The sequence below is a fragment of the Rhinolophus sinicus genome, linkage group LG03, assembly GCF_036562045.2.
Source record: "Rhinolophus sinicus isolate RSC01 linkage group LG03, ASM3656204v1, whole genome shotgun sequence".
NCBI lineage: Eukaryota > Metazoa > Chordata > Mammalia > Chiroptera > Rhinolophidae > Rhinolophus > Rhinolophus sinicus.
Window position 1 is genome coordinate 6739164 of NC_133753.1, and position 14827 is coordinate 6753990.

A 14827-nucleotide genomic window follows, 5' to 3' on the forward strand; every position below is an offset into this window, starting at 1 on the left:
CTTTAGAGGTGGGGTGCCGGTATACCAAATGACAAGGCGTTAGAATGTAGCTTTGCTTTCAGGTGATGGGGTAAAATGCACTGGCGAGAGAGCGACTGCATGGGGGGAGAGGGGGGCGCAGAGACAGTGCTTTCATTGCCTTCCTGCCTGGACTGACTTGCCAACCAGAGCAGCCAAGGAGAGGGGACCAGGGAGGCTCTGTGTGGTGTGGGTCTGTGCGTGCTTCGTGATCCCTGGGGTCTGTGCGTGCCGCATGGTCCCTGGGGTCGTGCCTCCGTGTGCCTTTGCAAGCACAGGCTCCAGTTTCTGCACCATGGATTGAATGTGCATGCAAGACGGAGACCATGCCGCTAACCTCCCTTCCGCTCTGCTTCCCCTCCTTAGTCCAGGGGCTGAGAAGGGCCTGCAGTGCCCGCGTGCCTTTCATTTGCCGTCGTTTGGCAGGTATCGCTCTGCGAGGCTGCAGAACTGAGAGGATGAAGCACTTTGATGCAGTGCATCGTCAGGGTGATTCTAGCCTCTCAGCCCGGAGACGCTGCTTTCTTTTCCAAGCTCAGGGGCTTCGTTTAAGAGATTTTTTTTTTTTTTTTAAGCGTAACTCACCAATCGGGATGTTTTCTTTCCCTAAACTAGCAACATTTCCAAAAGAAAACAGAATTGTAAATGTCTCCAAGGTTTAATAGCAAGGCCAATTTACCTGGCGGATGTTTCTAGAGACACAGCCACCACGGGAAAGCTGCTAAGAAAATCCAGTCCCCAAATTTTAATTATAATAGCTAACAGGCAAATTCCTGTTAACTTTCTGTTTTTCAATCAGGGAAACTATGAATGAAGCTGATCACTTTATGGGGGGGACTGTGAGAGAGAGAGAGAGAGAGAGAGAGAGAGAGAGAGAGAGAGAGAGAGAGAGAGAGAGAGAGAGACAGAGAGAGAGACAGAGAGAGAGAGAGAGACAGAGAGACAGAGAGACAGAGAGACAGAGAGACAGAGACAGAGAGAGAGAGAGAGAGACAGAGAGAGAGAGAGAGAGAGAGAGAGACAGAGAGAGAGAGAGAGAGAGAGAGAGAGAGAGAGAGAGAGAGAGAGAGAGATTGCAAACACGAGGCCTTCGCATCCGGCTTCTGATCTTGGTATTTGATTGGGCCCAGCCTCGATTTTGAGAATGAATGTGCCATCGGCAGGGTTTCTTGGCCCCAGTTGCTGCCACTGCTCCCAGCCCACAAAACCTCCTCACAAGACCAGTAGCTCCCAGCACCTTACTGGTATGCTAATACTCCGAGTTGCCTCGATTTGCGATTCCTCTCTGGAAATAGTATTCAGGTTCCTGAGTCCCCGTGGAGGGAGGAGGACGCCAGAGATTTTTTTTTTTTTTTCTGTGCCTGGTCAGACAGGTAAAATAAACTTAGCTCTGATGACAGAAAACATACCTCCCCTCCCTGAGGCCTTTTTTGGTGTGAACAGAAAAGCAGGAGGGTGGCAAGTTAAAACACCAATATAGCCATTTGCATCAGGAGGAGGGAGAAAGGCCAGGTCCCTTTTACAAACTGTTGTTCTCAGTTATTAATTTCTAGCCCTTTGTGCACACTCAAGGAGATGCAGTCTCCACATCTTTATTTACCACTTGGGGGGGCTCCCCCTTTGCTTAAGATGACCCCCTTTCTTTGCATTTGAAAATAAATGTAAAGTTTACCTTGGGAACAAATGATTAATGAAGTGTTTTCAGTGTACTCCAGCTGTTCACCATAATAGAAAAATAACTTGATGTTTGGGGTCCTTAAGCCATTTGATGGCAATTGATTTTTTTTTTTTTGGAGGGGTCGTAGGGGGTAAAGCGATTAAAGGGTTAATATTCAAATCATAAATTTGCAAGGCCTGCATAATGGGAGCGCCACCCTCATAACAATAGGAATTTTTAACAATATCCAGCCTTGTTAGCAAGAGAGTTACATGCATTGAGGGCAATCAGTGTGTCTTGTCAGTTTCTTTTTATCTACCATCTCCAACCACCGAGGAGCCGAAATGAAGCACTTTGGAATTATCAATTTCAGCCACATTTGCATAACAAAGCCCCCGAGGAAGAGGCATGATAAATGTGAAGGACCCCTCTTGGAAAAGGAACTGTCAACCGCGCCCCGAAAGATTCTCCGACCCAGCGCATTCTCCGGGACTGCAGTCAGCGAAAATAAAATGAAAGCATTAAAGAAAGTCATTCTCTCAGAGAGAAAAATCTCCCCCTCTGCACAGAGAGAACTGGATGAAATGACATTATGCATATGAAAATGTCCAGAAAGATGTTTGATTTATGTATGCATTAGATGCAAATTCCATTACGGTGCGCGCGCTGTTGTGTGATTTGGCGCTGAACACATCAGCGCCCTGATCAGATCTGATCTCATTAATTCCGACAAGGAGAGAGAGAGGGAATTGAGAAGAATTTATGGCCTGGACACTTGAAAGAAGTAAATTGTAATTCTGTTTAAAGCTGTAGCGGACCTTTTAAACACCTTTTATTATAGGAAAGAAGCACTCACTTTTATAACGCTGTAAGAACTTACTTAATCTTGTACGGGGGCTTCTGGTTCTCATTGGGGGGAGGGGGGGAATCTATGACCTTGTTTAGAGGAAAGAAAAAGAAGAGGAAAATGCCTGCCTTAGACCAAAATTCAGGGAAAACATCACAATAGTAGGATGAAACGAGAAATGCTGCCTCTGTGACTAATTGTGTAAACGCTTGGTTTTAAGGACCATGCTTTGTTTTGTTCTCTCTCTTTTTTTTTTTTTTTTTTCAGTGGCTTAATATTTTCAAATAAAATACCAAACAATGAGTGGATATTTTTATGGGACTGGGGAGCAGACTTTAAAATGTTAAGATTTTACATTTTAAAAAAGGTCTTTCATTGCAGTTACAAACAAAAGTACTACAAAAATATGTGAGGAGAGATGTCCTGGGAAAGGTGTCCTTTGAAGTCTCCCCTTTACTAGAACTGCTTTGGAAACAGTCAATTTCAGACCAAAATTAATATCATCTTCATCACTCAACTGCCAAAACAGTTTTAAAAGGAAATCTATTTCCACAGGGAAAATCCCAGATTGTTCATTTCTACCAATAATGACTCTTGTCTTTCTTTTGCTCCCAAACAAAACCTTAATAAGCCGTTTCCTCTTTTCAGGAACCATAATCACCCTTCATGGGTGAGATGTCCTGTATTTACTTGATAGTGAGTGTAAAGCAGAAAAGTGTCTCATATGTTACAGGATCCAGGAATCATGGTTCCTCCCCCAGTGGTCATGACCCCCTGGGGTGCAGCTCTGCCCGGCAAGTGTTGCGTCCCCCACACACACACACACACACACACACACGCATCTTTCATCCTAGGGAGCTATGATTTACTGTCTTCCCGGGGCCGAGGTGGGGGCAGAGACTGATTTCGGAAAAGACTGATTTCAGATCCTGTTTGATTTGAGATGGAAATGAAGACGTCAGGGTGGCAGTCTCCCCCAGTGCAGCCTCCAGCTTCCAGGGGTAACCGACCTCCCGTCGGAGTCATTGTTGAGTTTAGCAAACGTTTATCCAAACGGATGCTGCAAAACTTGCACGTGAGCGCAGATAAATAGCGACACGGAGGGCAAAGTGTTGCAGAACCAGGTGAACCTGTTTAAATGTCACATTTTGTCAGAGGCTAATCCTCATGTCTTTCCTCATTTCTTTCCACCCAAACCAAAAAAGTGTCTCCTGTGAGCCGTAGATACCACTGCAGACAGCACACTGGCCTTATTTACTTTGTGCGCCCGTGTTCCTAGCCTCATGTGCTGTATGTTTTTAAGAACGCGGGGAGTGCATGGCGTCTATTGGTTTGCCTACATTCCGACGTGTAACACCGGCAAATCAGGAAAATAATTGGGTTTTCCTTTGAGAAGAGGGGGGGTGATGCTTCTTGTGATGTTTTAAAAATTCAAAATTTCCTCATTTATCTCCATGATAGCTCTAACCACACCGTTGAAAGGTATATTTAGGCTGCAAAGATTGTATTTTAAAATGTAGAATTTCGAGTCCTCTCACTTGGGGGACTTGAAAGAATTGTGCACATTTTTGAATAGGATTGTCTGCAAGTAAGGGGAAAAAAAACTTACCTTGGCATTATGCGAGTGAGATTTTTTTTTTTTCCCAAGGCGTTTTAATGTGTCTGGGTACGTGTGAAGGCATGCATTGAAAAACACATCCAGTTTGGTCGCCTTCAATTAAATCATCCCTCAAATATACACGGAAGGAAATGTATATGTTATATTTCACAAATAATAAGGGGCCAGTTTTCTCGTATCTTCACACAGTCAGCCAGACCCTTACATCTCTCTCTCTCTCTCTCTCTCTCTCTCTCTCTCTCTCTCTCTCTCTCTCTCTCTCTCTCATACACACACACACACACACACACACACACACACACAATGAATGGGTAAGGCTTGGTGATTAAGGTCATGCTGTTTGTTCATTTCTGTCCTGGCTAATGTGATTGAATTGGAACAATACCTTTGAACTCCCTGGCTCTGATCTGCATACTAATTGATCCCACGTCCTTGACAATGACCTCTAGCCATTAACCACCCATTCTCTGCCCCACTCAAAAGTTGCTATCAAAATCCAGCAACAAAAACTAAAAAGTCCCTCTATAAAAAGCCTCTTCTGAGCAGTGTGTTACTCCCTAGCTCCCCCTGCAAGATGCTTAAGAAATAAAAAGTATTTGTCCATAACTGGAAAAGACATTCAGCTCCAGCTCCTGTCCTGGAACCTGAAGAGCGAGGAGGAGGAGGAGAGAATCTGGTTTTCAGGACTTACCCCTGTGCCTGTCACATTTTATCCTAAAATAAAAATCTGTGATAATAGTCTCTCTGCAAGGTAGTTCCCCAAATCTTCTTTGAGATAGCAGTAGCCTGCACATAAACTTCATTCTTCTAATATCAGTGGACAGGATCGGGTTCTATCTCTGTTTAAAATTTAGGTCTTTTGTTCATTGTAGATTTTTACACGTTAATTTTGTTTTTGTTTTTTCTTTCTTTTTTTTTTTTTTTTAGATTGCATTAGACACTTATTTCTCTTGATTACCAATTTTTTTGGAGCTCCCTTACATTTTTTGCCCAAGGCTCTTTCCTCACTTGCTATCCCCTATTGCCTCACTTGCCTTTCACTAGTCCAGGCCCTGCTAGTGCCTTTACGGTATCTCTTCTGTGTTCTTAGGGAAGTCCAAAGGAAAGAAACCAGAAATATAATTTCCCCAAAATTTATGTATATTTATCTGCGACCTTAAACGGACACAATAATGAGGTGAAAGTATCATATTCAATGAGAACCATTGAATATCCCACTGAGATGAAGGACTGCTCACGTGGACACACAGACATACAAGCAAAAATATTATTGCCAAAGAGCCACGCTGTAGGCGCCTTTTAAAATTGAGCTGTGCAGTAATGAACTAACCAGTAGCTAGAAGACACCAGCTTTCCATTAATAAGCCAAAGTTATATTGGTGGTGTGGCCTTGAAAAGAAAAAGACATCTCTTCTGAAGAGAAAATTTATCAAAGGAATTGATTAAAAGCAATAGTAATATCAGTCCTAAAGCAAACACTCAAGCAAAATAAGAACACAAAACCTTTTCTTGGAAATTAAGTCATCGATTATATCAGACTGCAGGGCCGTGAACACAACACATCTCATTGCTGGAGGAAGAAACCAGCTGAAACCAAGGAACCTTCAACCATGCTACTCAGGCCACCTTTCCCGGGGACCATCCTGCTGACAGCAAAACAGCACAGGTGCAAAACAAAAGCGCCAAGTGTTTTCCATCATAGCCACACCACGACCTGGCACCTACACTGGTGTTCCCGTGACCTAGAGGCCAGGCACTTGTCCTTTCCAGCCCAGAGTGACCACAGGTCGTAACGCACGTGGACAGCCATACTCAGCGTGCACATTTTCCCTTTTCAGTAAGTAGACACTTTTCTAAGAACACGTTGTTCCAAAGAAGAAAAGAAGAAGAAAAAAAACTGTCGGTAATTTGTCATGAATTTCAATTACTGAAAAACTTTTGATTTTTTCTTTTTTCCTTTTTGCAGAGAAAAAAAAAAAATTGGCACACCTCCAGGTTTTAAGAATGTGGTTAACACAGAGAATGACAGAAACATAAAGATGTGTGTGGGGAGAAAAAGCTCCTAACGTTCAGGTTCACAGAGGCCTGGCTGGGTTTTAAGCCCGAATAAAGGTTCCTGGTGACATGGGTAAGAAAGCGCATTTTGTATTTATGTGGAGGGGATGTTCTGACAGATTCCACAGTGTTTCTCAGCGCTGACATGTCACAGAAGTGACTCTCGGCGTCCCAGAGTCACACACATATCAGGAAGCTCGTCTATACTCGCAAACTCACTGCACATAAAGGGTTTTGGAGAAGATATAAAGAATCATTTTGCGATTGAAAACTATGAGGGGATTTTTTTTTTTTTCCTCCTCTCAGATACACAGAATACTTACCAAACGGGAGCAGAACTTTTTTTTGAAATGTGCAACTGTGTGAAATTTGTCTGGTTTCAGATTTACACAAAAATTTGGAACCATCTTGTTTTCATCCAAACAAATTCAAACTGAAGAACCTCTTAACTAAGCTGGGAGCATATTTGCACCAAGAAACCGATGTTCCTAATTCATTAACCTACAAGCGTTTGGTACCAGTTGAGCTCACCACATGTGCCCAACCAGGGACTTATTTTTGTCGTTGTTCCCTTTGATTGAAGGCTGACTCTCCACCAGCACAAAACCTTTTAATTTCCCAGGTATGAGGTGGGAGATTTAAAAAAACAAAAACAGAAAAACAACCTGGCATGATATCTGTTCTCTGCTCTTAAGAAATAATTCTTGAATTTTGAGGAGCTTGGTACACAGTTGGGGTTGAATGAATGTTTATCAAATAAGTAAATGAATCAAACTAGCATGCTTGAGGTTGTAACACGAGATAGTGTATAATTAAAACATCAAATGGCATAATCCAGGTCATTCCAATAGGAGTTTAGAGGTCAGAGGAAGCAGGAAAAGTCAGAATAGACACTCCTACCAGCACAAGCCCAGATAATTTAAAAGGGGCTTTGCATCAATTATTATATCCGACCCCGTGCACAGTCCTGGCTGGTGGCAGGAGATACCAAAGAGAAAGCCCCCATCTCCATTATGTGCATCAGGCCACAAAACAATACACGTCATGGAGAAAACTTCGTCACGAAGGGGACATGACATCCTACGGACTCTCAGTGCGGTGTGTTCGTATTCCATGAACAGTGGTTAAGAAAGCTGTCATATGATAGGTGCCATTTTAGTATGTACACAAAGAAGCAAAGGGAGAAAGCATATGTCTCTCCAGGGGGAAATAAAAAAAACCTGAGTAGAGGGAAGAACAAGTTCAAAGGCTGGGAGGGCCGGGTCCACTTGGCACATTCAGGACACACAGGGGGTCGAGTTTGGAGCAGAATGATCAAATAAGAGGAGGTGGGGTGAGAAGTCCTGCAGGACCTGAAAGCCACTGTAAGGATGCAAAACCACTGGAGAGCTCTGAGCAGTGTCCTGATCTGAGGGCAATGAGGAAGGACCGTTCTCAGGGTGTGTGGGAAGGTCAAAGGTCAAAGTGCAGGCTCAGCGGGTGCAGGCACAACCCCCACCTGAAGGCCCCCAGGTGAACGGAGCCAGCAAAAGCCGGATCAAGAGCCCCAGTTTCAGAAACTCACGTTTTCTCACTTTATAAAAAGAAGGCAAGTACATAAGTATACAACAAAGGGGAGGAAAAATGAACCACGTGTTCTCCCATTTTTCATCACTCTTGTATGTAATGCCTCCATTCTCTGATCTGTGACGGTGTGTTAAAAACACATTGGTAAGGCAGAGAAGGGGGAGAAAAAGCAGGAAGGGTCCTTCATTTGTCCTGTGTCAGCATCATTGTAAAGGTCGCTCCACTGGACTCTTCTAAGTGGCAGGGCTCCTTTGGGGCCGTTTGTGGATTGGGAGGTGGTCCGTCTCCAGGGGCTCCTGCTACTTCCTGGGGTCCAAAAAGATGCAGGATGGTCAAGAACTCCGAGCTCTGCCCCTCCCCCTCTCATTAAACTTGTCTGGACCTCAGTTTCCTAATCTGTGAAATGGGGGAGAGGAAGCATCTAATGCAGATTCTGGCCACCTCCAGAGTGGGGGGACACCCAGAGGAAATAACAAATGTGAAAGTTCTTTGCCAGATGCAACTGTAATTATATTTATATAATTATATTATTAGGTTTGTTAAAAAAAAAAAAACAGGTAGAATAAGAGAAGAAAACTAAACAATGAGAAAACTCAACAGCCTAGACAATCTATGCTAATTATAAATATATAAATATAAATGTGCATATTTTTACAATGCAAATTTTTAACAATATATGTAAAAGAATAAAAATTACTTATAGTTTTACTATCCAGAAAAACAAAATTAACTTTTCACTCTATTTCCTTCCAGAATTTTTCATTTTTAAACAGAAATATAAATATTTGCTAAGTAGTTATATAATGCACATGTATATATAATATGACATAACTATAAGTCATATTAATAAGTCATATAACCATATCCTATGATATAACAGGGCCATAGTTATAAGTTATTGACACACTACATATATACTTATAAATTATTTCATATGGTTATAGAAATACTTGTACACTTACGTATATACATATAGCAAATACAATGCAGATTTACATTATTAAATATATTATTATAAAATAGGTACAATTTTAAATTTTTTTAAATAGGTAAATTTAACATGTATTGTTAAAAACCAGCAGTATGAAAAAAAGTCTCCCCCATCTCTACCAGTTTTCCTCAGAAAAGCAATAGCTTTTCCCACTGATGAATGGTGGCATACTGGCACACTGTTCTACATCTTCCTTTTTTCACTCAAAATATGTCTTGGAGATCATTCCATATCAGCAGATATATAGATGTGCTTCTTTCTTTTTAATGGCTGCATAGTATTATACTGTAAGGATATTTTATATTTTATTTAATCTACAAATCTAAGTTAGGTTGTTTCCAGTCAACCACTAACTCAAACAAAGCTTCAAAGAGCACATTTTTTGGTGACAATATGTCAGGGAATCAGAAAGCTAAATTGTTAAAGTGGAACTGCCAAGTTAAAGAGTATGAATCGTGCTCAGTTGGATACATCTGACCGTTCACACATAGCGTGCGTGCAAAGACCGGTTTCCCTTTCTCATTTCCATTTTGCATTTCTTTAGTCTGAAACAGTTGAGAAATTATTTTGAATAGTCATTTGTGGTTCTTTTTGGGTGAACCGTCTACTAATGTGCTTTCTCTACTTTTCAATTGGATTGTTTTTCTATGTTAATCATTTACAGGAGCTCTTTATGTATTAAGGAAATTAGTCTAATAGGTCATATGTGTTGCAGAATGAGAGTTTTAAATTTATGAAAAGTAAAATGTATCCATCTTTACTATTATGGCTTCTGGATGTTGTGTCATGCTTCAAAAGGCTTTCCTATCCTGAGATTACTGAGAGAGAAATTACACTGACGAGCAAGAGGAAGAGCAGCACCAGGTAAAGAGGACGCTCGTAAAGAAACAGGCACGTTCCAAGAGTGGAGAGAGGACCACAGTGGCTGGGAGCAGGTTGAGGAGGGATGTGGGAGAGCCCACAATGGAAGACGATCAAGAGGAATGATCTGTGGGACGAATGAGGAACCTTTGAATGGTTTTATTCAAGGAGGGACTTAACCTGACTCACATGCTCTGAAAGCATCACTGCGGTGTGAGTAAGGGATTGGCAGGTGGCAAGAGAGGAAGCAAGGGGACCTGGAGCCCAGGTGGTGTCGGTGACCTGGATGAGGGTGAGGGCGGGAGCTGTTCAGGTGGGGAGACATGGGGAGATTTCTGACACCTGTAATGGGGACCAAAGGCGAGGAAGTTGCCATGAAAGAATGCCAGGTGGCTGGAGATCCCATTTAAGGGAGCAGTAAAAACCAGAAGAGATGGGCAGCAGAGACAAACAATTCACTTTGGCACATGGTGGCCTGGACACACCCTTAAGAAATCCATGTGGCGATGTCCAGAAGGCAGCCATAGGATCATGGTGCTAAGAAAAGAACTACCTAGGTACTCATAAGTACCTGGAGACATTACTTAACCTTTCTCAGTCACAGTCTCCTCCTCTGCAAAATGAAGGCAATAACTTAGAAGGCGATAATGATGTAAGCACCTAGCATGGGCCCAGCACACAGTAGGTGCTCCTAACATAGCCATATCTCTTCACCCTCCTCCTCCCACGTCAAGTAGGTAGTTCTTATATGTCAAAAACATACATGTATTCATCTGGTTGTCCTGCCGTAAAGTACCATCAACTGGGTTGCTTAAACCACAAAAGTTTATTTTCTCACAACTCTGGAAGCCCTAAGTCTAAGACGAAGGTGTAGTTATGGTTGGTCCTTGTGAGGCCTCTGTCGTTGGTTGGTAGATGGCTGTCTTCTCCCTGTATCCTCACATCATCTTCTCTCTTTACACGTCTGTGTCCCAGTTTCCTTTGCCTGTAAGGACACTAGTCCTATCGGATTAGGACCCACCCTGTTGACCTTATTTTACCTTTGTTACCTCTAAAGAGCCTGTTTCCAAATACAGTCAACATTCTGAGATATTGGGGTTAGGACTTCAATGTACAGATCTGGGGGACAAAACTCCACCCATCACATGCATGTGGTAAGTTTCACGTGCCCTCCTGGGCTCTGAGGATACAGGGGTGAGTGAGGCCAGTCCTTGCCCTCAGGAAGCACAGGGTCCAGTGGGGGACAAATCGTGTAGCGTGTAATGAAGCAATCAATCGAGTGTAATCGATCAGAGAGCCAGATGTGCGATCTGTAAGAGTCAGTGTGTAAAAGCACTGGGAAAGCAGGAAAGGGGAAGTAATTGTGCTCCACTGGAGGGCTAGCGCAAACACAGGCATACCTTGACTGCACAGAGCAAATGCTGTTTTTTTCTAACCTTCATCAGAATTTAACATGCACTGTCCTATTTCATGGTTTGCAGGGCATTTTCACACCTACGATATCACTGAATCAGCGAAGGGCCCAGGAGTGGGGCAGGGTCAGGGTTCACGTCCTGCTTTCACCGCTGGGTGAACTGAGGCACAGGTGTGTGGTGATGTGACTCATCCATTCAGCCCTCCGTCCTGACACCCTCCTGCCACCCAGGAAAGCATCGTGCACAAAAACAAGACTTGGACAGATAGAATACCAGGCGGAACCCCCTGAAAAGGCACACTCGAAAAGGTTATTCTAAAAACCAACAAAACAACACAAACGAGTTTTTGTGCCAAATCAAAAATAGGGTTTAGACCCCGCTGGCCCTTTCCTGCTGCCCCTCATCCAGTGCATCTATCCACCACAGCGACTGTCAGGCCAGGAGGGTGCCAGACAGTCACAAAGGTAGGACAACCCTCTGTCACTGCTGAGCTCCTTCCAGCTCCTTCTTGGGCCACATAAAGTCACTCAAAGAAAAAGATATAATTAAACAGTGACGACCAGGCAGAAGGCTTCCTGGGACACATAATGTGAGGTTAACAGCGCAAGTCTTGACCCTCCATTGGCCTGTTAGGAAGCTGGTAAAGACAGATAAACAGACCCTGACGGCTTCCATAAACCTCAGAAGTTAATTTAAAACACTCCTGTCCATCACACTCTGTCCTGCCTCTTCCACACATAAAAATGTGTGAAGGTCTGCTTCTGTCTTGTTTCCCAGGCAAAAATACTGAAGATGTAGTACGTATCACTAGTGGCGAGGGGAACTAAAGAATTTGACTTTCTCATTTTGCCTCTAAGCCTGACCCGTTCACTGCAAGAAAGTTTCCTGACCCCACACCCACACCTTCCTCAACGCAGGTCCTCATGGAAATCACTCCTTGACACATATCGTGATGGAAGCGATGAAGGTTTTTCTCCTCCAGATGAGTGAGTGTGTGTTTGCATGAGTGTGTTTGCATGTGTTTCATATTTGTGTACTTGTGTGCATGGTTAGGGTGTGTGTGTGTGTGTGTGTGTGTGCACATGTACATTTGTAGGTGAGCAAGTGTTGAAGTAAGGGCATCGAGTTAAGAAGTAGAGAGGTAAATGCTGAGAAATTCAATGAGAAAATCCCAAGGCTGGTCTGGGGTCTCTGAGCCCCACAAAGCAAACCAGAAGGTTTGCCATACTCTTCCCAGTAAATAATTATTAAGTGTCTCTTTTAGACACTGGTGCTACGAGATGGGTTTACAGTTATTTAGGAAACAGAGAAAATAAAGGAGCAAACAAATAAAGGTACAAGACGGTTTCGGCTCGCAGTACTAAGTGCTAAGAGGGGAGGGATGCAGGGTGATTTGGTAGAGCCACTAGATGGTAGGGAGCAGAGGCAGTGCAGGGGCGACCCCAGCCACCAGAAGGGTCCTGGCAGGTGGACATCAGGACTGGGAGTCCTGGGCTGGGAGCTGCGAGCACACAGGCCTTAAGCTTGGAATGCCAAGTTCAAGAATTACTCTTATCTATTTCACTGTTGCCTCCCCAGCCTTTATCAATTCTTTGCTGCTGTCATTTTTGTTGGTTAGCCTGATGTCTTCTGTGCTATGGAGATAAAAATGTCCCACTGCCAGACTCGGGCTATTTGGTGGAGGGGAGCCAAGGACAATACCAGGGCAGTCAGGCTGGCGACGTGATCCAGGAAACTTCTCCCACCTGTACGGAGCCCAGCCAATACTGAGCCTGCTGTCAGGACTTTTCAGAGACCTGTTACATTAAATTCCTGCCTTACGTTGACAGAAGTTCTGGGTTCATTCCAGGCTCTTCTCTCCTGCTTGGCAGAAACTGAGCAATCAGCAGTTAGAAAGGGAGACAGAAACTAAGACAAATTAAGAGAAAAGCAGTTGCATGATACAGACAAAGGTACCTTTGACTGACAGGATGGTGTACTCCCCAGCGAATGCTCGGAGAGTTAACCTAAGTCCCTCAGGAGGTGACATAGGATCAACCTCCCTGGCTGAACTCACTGGCCGACATGCCCAGCCTGAGAGATACTGGACTGGACCCTGCCTCAGCCTGAAGGCCCCTGAGAATGCCTGGCACTCGAGCCAGCAGCCCAGCAGGTGGGAGCACCTCCCAGCCAATCAGGAGACAGCAGGATGTTGTCCCCTCTGGGCATGATGTCTGCCCAGGATCTGCCCGGGACTCCCAGTGCACATGAGGCTCTCCTGAGAAGAATACAGAGGATATGAGAACTTGAAGCACACCTCTGACGAGAACACTCTTGCTGACAGTTTGAGAAACACTCTGAAACTGTAGACAAACATTTGCGTCCATAGACTTATAAGCATCTTGGGCCCCAGGAGAGGATCTAAAGTTTTCACCAGATTCACTAAAGTCTGTGATCTCCAAAATATTAAGAACATCCACACACACTGTTCCCGTTGCTATCAAAAGGGTCGACCTCCTCACCTACACTCTGCTCCTTGTCTTTCAAGACCAAGACCAAGTGTATCTCTCCATGAACCCTTTCCTGACAACCCTTCCCTCTCTTCTCTGAGTCATCTTGGAACCTAGCACGTAGGTCTCCGTGTCTTCCACTCTGTATTACAATCGATTATTTTCAAAGCCTCGCTTCCTCCCCAGAGGGCGACCTCTCGCGGACCAATGATATCTTGTTTGCATAACCACCCACAGGGTCCAGGACACAGCCTGACAGGTGTGCTGTGCTCAGCAAACGTTTCCATGAGTAAATGACTGCCATTCTGTTTCAACAAAGATGCTGCTTGGATGAGCCACCCCAAGCCTGCCTGTCCTCATCCTAGGACATCAGAAGCCGGGCGGAGAGGTGGTCTCTGCTCTGCAGCCTCCTAGAATTTGGAGAGCAGCCAAAGTCCTGTCAGTGGATGAGGCCCCCTCCGTGGACCGTCAGCGGGATGAACTCGAGATGCAAATCAAGAAAATGGCATGGCAATCACGCTCTTGAAATTCAAACTCCCACATTCAATTATAAATTAGATTTAGATTATTGAGGAGGTAGAGGGAAGTGTGATCTCGGTGAATCGCACTGGTGTTAACGGAATCCTGTCCTAGTGAAATGGTTTCCCATCATCCTCAGTGTTTAAATGGACATGTCCAAGGCCATTCGCCCTGTGTGTCATCGCTAATAGACGTGTCTGTCACCATTGCAATCTCTTTGCTGTGCTCGAGTGCATTGTTGGCTGCAGTTTTCCATCCTCCCTGATCCCGTGGCCTCATGAAGGGTGGAATGGACTTCCCAGCCCGGTGCCTTTGGCCTTGGCCATTGGACTTGCTTTGGTCCATACTGAATGGGCAGAGTGACGGTGTGTCAGTTCTGAGCTGGGCCCCAGAGACCTCGTATGTTTCTGCTTATCCTGTTGCTCTCTTGAAACAGCCAAGAGAAGACCATGTGCGTCCTGGAGGAAAAAGCAGGGCTGTCCCAGCCAACAGATGCATGGGCAGTACATGGTGGTTGCTGCAAACCGTAAGTTTGTACAGTTGCTTGTTACTTAGCGTTATGATGTCAACAACTAAGGGATACATCACTTTTAATTTTAAAAAATGTTTTTTTTAACTGATCTGTAACAAATTACCATAGAGTCTTAAAACCATGTGAATGAATTGTTTCCACGGGTCAGGAAACTATTCTTTACTTCCATCTCCAAATGTAAAATTTCCTTAATTTTTTTTTTCCTCCATCCCTTGCCATGGGAGTTTGACAGAAATTCAACAGCAGGAATTTCTAGTCT